This window comes from Cupressus sempervirens, chromosome 11 (genome assembly GCF_028749045.1).
Source record: "Cupressus sempervirens isolate cs-2001-9-10 chromosome 11, ASM2874904v1, whole genome shotgun sequence".
NCBI lineage: Eukaryota > Viridiplantae > Streptophyta > Pinopsida > Cupressales > Cupressaceae > Cupressus > Cupressus sempervirens.
In genome coordinates this window covers 180,138,123-180,143,938 of record NC_143128.1, presented here as the reverse complement: position 1 = coordinate 180,143,938, position 5,816 = coordinate 180,138,123, and the positions used below count along the sequence as shown (strand labels likewise).

Genomic DNA, 5,816 nt, shown 5'->3' with positions numbered 1-5,816 from the left:
TTAAGAAAGAAAAGAAAGTTTGCCATGACAAGCCTAGGAACTCTGTTCAGGATATCAATTTGCAGAAGTTAAAATCTACCAAAGATAGTTAAGCATGAAGAGTAATTTGAAATCAATAACGATATGGAGTATTTATATTAGCAATAATTTACAACTATTTCAACTTAATTCCAGCTTTTCTCGGCAGGCATGAATGCTTGTGTTATGAAACAATCCGCTAACTTGATTTATGAAAACTACCTGAAGGGTCTTCCAGCTGACAATTCTGATTGAATGTGCATTTTAGTTGATGAAAGTGAAAGTTGCACCATGTCTCAATTTGACACAGAATACTCAGTTATTTTTGTATAGATGGTCAAATGGTTATTTGTAACTTTCTAATATTCAAGTTTCACAGTAGATGATGAGAACTTCATTCTAGCTGTTGGATCTGAAGTATGATTCAGCAAATTCAATGCTAGACAACGTTAAAGCGTGATACAACAATTTCAATGCTAGAACGTGGAAAAGTGTGATAGAACAGGATATACCCCCTCGTTTCCTGAATGTGATGCTATTGGCTATATCTGTTACAAGCACAACCTCAAGGCAATTTAAATTTACTTAGTCGATTTCGATTCCTTTGTACAAATGTTCAACTGTAAATACTACACAAAATCTGCCTTCTGCTGGAGGATGTATCACTTATGCACAAAAAACAATATATTTGTTTCATGTGGAAGAAGTTAACTGAAATTTACAATGTACATTTTTCACAATAGAAAGCTGGATGCTATAGCTCTGTTGATAATTGAAATTCACGAGGAGTTGGGGAATTGGTACCATTTTGCGAACTAGAGAAAGTGATTAGAGCTTCAAGGAAAGCTAGGTTATTTGGTAATGTCAGATGAAATTTGCAAACTCAATGAAGTACATCATATATGCTTGAAATAGTAATGGAGAAAATTCAATTAATTAGTCTGTCGCTCAGATGTCATTCATGGCAGTGTTCAATAAGTTTGAAGAGCACATCAATATACTGAGAGAGGGTGAATCAGTATATTAATAACTTTTGTCAATTTAAATCTTTTATCTAATTGATTACTTTAAATACTGAAATCAACAATTATGAACTTGAACACAGTGGTACAAGATCTACCTGGAAACCCAATGTAGGGGAAAACCACAACAATAAACGCTTTTATATGAACTTGTTTTTTACAAATTGGTTTGTAGGCTCCAACCTACTAGAGGTTACGACCTCTATGTTTATGAGCACCGACTCACTGGAAGCTTCAACTCCCACACTTTGCAGGCTTCGACATACAGGAAGCACTAACTCCCTCAGTTGTCTTCGTGAGCACCAACCTACTGCACACAAACTCTCCACGTGTGTATTGTTGCTTGCTTAATTGACGATGGACAATTTCTTTTAACAAACTTTTGTTGTTCAACTTATTATTTATTTCTGTACATATATGCATATATTTTCTTCAGTACTATAATTTCTATTCTGAATAATAGCCGTGTGTACATACAGTTAATATCCTTTGAAGTCACATTGCACTTAATAACTTTCTTCTATTATTCTTCTGCTATATTCACACATATATATCAGATTTGATAAATCTGAATATTTAGACTTAACTCCACCTGATATATTATCTCTCTTTTTTCTTTTTTCAAATGAAACTTTCCATATTTATTTATGATTATACATGGAGACATGACTTTTCAAAAGAAGACTTCTCTTAACATAGTTTTTCATTTTTATTAATTCCTTTAATATAATTCCCAATAACATTATGTTATAATGCTTAGATGATTATGAAACCTTAATATAATATGAAACAGTTTTAATAATATCTGACATATCTTTGTTTGTTTCCTCTATTTGTTATCGCCTGATTGGGTGTAATCAACATACTCTTCAAGCTGCGTCCGATGCTCTTCAATATTGGCGATTCAATGCTCTCCAGGCTGTCGCTGTTGTATTATGTGTGACGTGTTCGGTCTGAACATCGTTTTCATTCAATTCAAATCTTCCTTTGTGCGATTCAATCAGCTCCTGTGGTTTAATATGGATTTCGATAGCTATGGATGCCGCTAATGACTTAATATCTTCATCGTTGTCTTATAATATGGTTCTCTTATTTTATCGGGCCATTACCAATCTGGAATCTCCATCGGGATGAATCGCTGAAGATTCTTTTAGAGTCAAACAAATTCTCCTCGAAGGAGCAAGCTGAGATATCTGCTGGTACACTTGTTTCATCAAACAGTAGTACCCTGTCAAGGTCTAGAACAGGTGCACAATCAAAAGTACCAGGGTCATTTACTTATAGCTAATGAAAGAACAAAACCGAACATCAAAAGATCAAAACCGGGGGTTTGTTTAGGCATTTGTTTTCACAAGAATTCACGCCTTTACTAGTCTCGCGAAGGTTGGAAGAGGCTGAGAAATCAAGGAAGCTTGGTTTATTTACTTTTGAATGCGAATCCACAGTCACAAACAAACTGGGATATATAATGAGACCCTGTCTTGTATTTTATTTTCTTCTAGCCTCTTAGGGCCTAGAGCAAGCCCAGTCAAAAAGAGGTCAGGGCAACTACCTGTTAATGCAACAAATTAATTTAATTTATATGGATCTATCCAACAAATGACTAAGAGGTCAAAGGGACTGTAAGAGTTCATCCTACGTACAAAGCTCCTCGGCCTCTCTCCCTCTGGCTGCTAGGTTCTGTTTCTGTAGAATCATCATTTGAGTAATTATTTGGGTGTTGGTGTTGTGTTGGGGGCCGCGCGTACGCGAGCCCCCTCTGTCAGAAATTATGACGTGCACTCTCCACAATGGGAGATGCTAGGCAGAGCCCCCTTGTTGATCACCGATTGACCCCGCCCAGGTACGTATGCTTTCAATCTCCCCCTCCCCTCCTTTTACTCCCCTCCTCTCCTCTCCTCTCCTCTCCCGCATGTGGGATCATTTCATTGCAACGGTCAGCTATAAGATAAATGCAGGATTGACGTAGGTTCCGGCTAACTCAACCAAACAGATGTAGCTCAGATGGTAGAGCGCTCGCTTAGCATGCGAGAGGTACGGGGATCGATACCCCGCATCTCCACTCCGTCGCCCATTTTTTCGCTTTTTAAGTCCTGACGTTTGGCTCCAAAACGTAAGTAAGAGCAATTAAATCGGTCTGGTTGCTGTCCAAAATTTCGTAAAAGTATGAGAAGTACAGGGTATTGAACCCGACGTGAATCGAACACGCAACCTTCTGATCTGGAGTCAGACGCGCTACCATTGCGCCACGGATCCTCTTATTTTCAATTGTTCGAGTCGCTTAATTTAGTTTTAATGAAAACGCCATATCGAACTTTAATTATTGTTCTTGCAAGTGATAAAAGCGTTTAAAGCTATAAGATCCTGGTTAGCTTTCACAGGCTGATGAAATAATTGTGAAAGACAATTAGAATTGGACTGGTGCAAAATACTGCCTGCTTTGATGGAAGCAAATAGCTATTCGTGCCTGATAATTAGAAGATATTGTCTGCCTTCCCAGCATATCTCAATCCAACTTCAACATATCTGCGCCCGACCCTTTTGGCAGTTCAACGCACATATCTTTTGCAATCAATTTTAATTACATACTCCCATCCACACATCGCTTCAATCGTGCCTTGACATGATAGTTCTTGCTCGTTATGTATGTAGGCCTAGAAAAGAAAATCTTCGTTCACGTCAAGGGCATCAAATCAAATTCAATGAGCCTGTCTTTTACTCCTCGATTTCCTGATCTTTACAAGAGTCTGCTTAATAGTATTTATCCATATGGGGCATATGTATTTCAATCTCCAAAGTCACGGTATCCTCAACGCTGGGAAGTTAACCTTTGCATTTACTTGGTTTATTTTCTTTTGTCTATTGTGCACTCGCTGAATCATCTTTTCTAATTCTCCTCATCATATTTGTGAATGCTTCGGATTTGGGAATGATGCAGGAGCATTCAGAGGTATAAGGGCAATCCTGTGTCATCCAAAAAAATGTACTTAGACTTAGTTTCTGTTTCATGTGTTTTTATTTTTGGATACCCATTTGGGTCAAATAAAGGTTCCAACTCTCACAGTTCCACTATCAGTGTGCTAAAAAATTTCGAAAAAATAAGAGCATGTAATTGGGCCATCATTTTGGTGAACTAGAAGGTGTGAATTGGCTAGATGAATGTAATTGTAATTTAGAGCATTCCAGAAAAAGAATCAGGTCAAAAGGCTCCACGGTTTGAAAGTTATTGCAGTTTTTCGGGTTTTGGAGACCTCTTAAGAATGCTTCAAAGTTAGGTTAGGGGCATTAAATGACTTCGAAAAGGGCCGAAAAATGGGGGATGAGCAAAGCTAGTCCATAGGGCTATAGAGCGCTTCGAGAGCTTTTCGAAAATGTAAACGGTTCGTCAATCGGAGCTACGGCCCAAAAGTTATGCCTTCTGAAAGTTCGGTCACCGTTTCTGGATTTTTTTAGATTTGCACCGACTTCTAACACAGCTTTTGGAACCTTCTATTTGGTCGGTGGATGCCTACTAGCACTTTCTAGAATGTACTCTTAGTCCTTAACCCTCCGGGGTCTATTTAAGGACAATTCTGGCATTGTAAAAGGCAGTTCGGAGTGGAGTTTGAGAGGAGGTACTGAAAGGAGAAATTATTTCCAGATTTATGCTATTGTAAGCCCTTAGGGCATGTCTTGAAGTTTATTTTCTTTGTACTGTTTGTACTAGCTTATTTTCTCAGTTAATACAATTTCCCTTTTTTGTTGTGTCCATTTTGTTCTTGGGTTGTGTCCCCATCAAGTGGTATCAGAGACAGGTTTTCTTGAGTGTGTAGACAGAGCGTCGACTATGAGGCAGTTTGCACCAGGACTGTGTGGTTGTGGGATCGAGTTAGAAGATGCCTCCACGAAGAGAGTGTGGCGGAAGGGCTAGAGCTATTAATCCTGAGGAGGTTAGAGCCCTCCAAAGGCAGGTGCAGGCATTGCAAGAGGAGCTCCGTAGAAGAGCAAATGTTGCCGCAGGTGACGACAGTGAGGATGACAATGAAGAAGAAGTAATGGAACTAGAAGGAGAATTTGATGGGGAAGTTCTGAATCATGCAGAGGAAAGGCTTTTTAGGGCCATTACTAAGTTTGGGAAAAGACCTACAATTGAAGTGGGTGTATTTTCAGGAAATCTGAAATCAGATGAGTTGATCGATTGGATCAATGAACTGGAAGAATACTTTGAGTATGAGGATATCAGGGACCCAGATAGGGTTAAGTTTGCAAAAGCCAAACTGAAAGGCCATGCCAAAATCTGGTGGCAAGAGGTCCAATTGGAAAGAAACAGAAGAGGAAAGGAGAAGATCGCAAGATGGGATCGCATGGTGGACAATTTGAAGAAGCAATTCATTCCTGTGGACTATGAGCTTGATTTGTTTAAGAAGATGCATGGGTTAAAGCAAGAAAGAAGATTCGTCCAAGAATATACAGAGGAATTTTACCGACTCTTGATTAGAGAGGGACATGCAGAAGCAAATAAGGAGAAGGTTGCTCGTTATATCAGTGGGTTGCGACCTAGCATTCAGGAGGAATGAAGTCTGGTAAGAATGACCAGCGTTGAAGAGGCATACCAGTTTGCCCTACGAATTGAAGAGAAGCTAAATAAAAAGTTTGAAGGAAGACAAAGAGGGCGCGGTCAAGGAGGAAGGGGAAGTAGTAGGTCATCTGGAGGCCGCAATGAAACTCAAAAGAAAAATGAAGATGAGGGTACTAGCAGGAACCAGAGGAATGAGGGTTTCAACCGCTCTCGTGACC

General features: G+C 39.2%; 1 non-coding gene across 1 annotated transcript; it reads right to left on the bottom strand.

The window, feature by feature from the left end:
• Positions 1-3,224: 3,224 nt before the first annotated feature.
• On the bottom strand, positions 3,225-3,296 carry TRNAW-CCA (transfer RNA tryptophan (anticodon CCA)). Its single transcript has one exon. It is a non-coding gene; the product is annotated as a tRNA-Trp (tRNA).
• Positions 3,297-5,816: the final 2,520 nt, after the last annotated feature.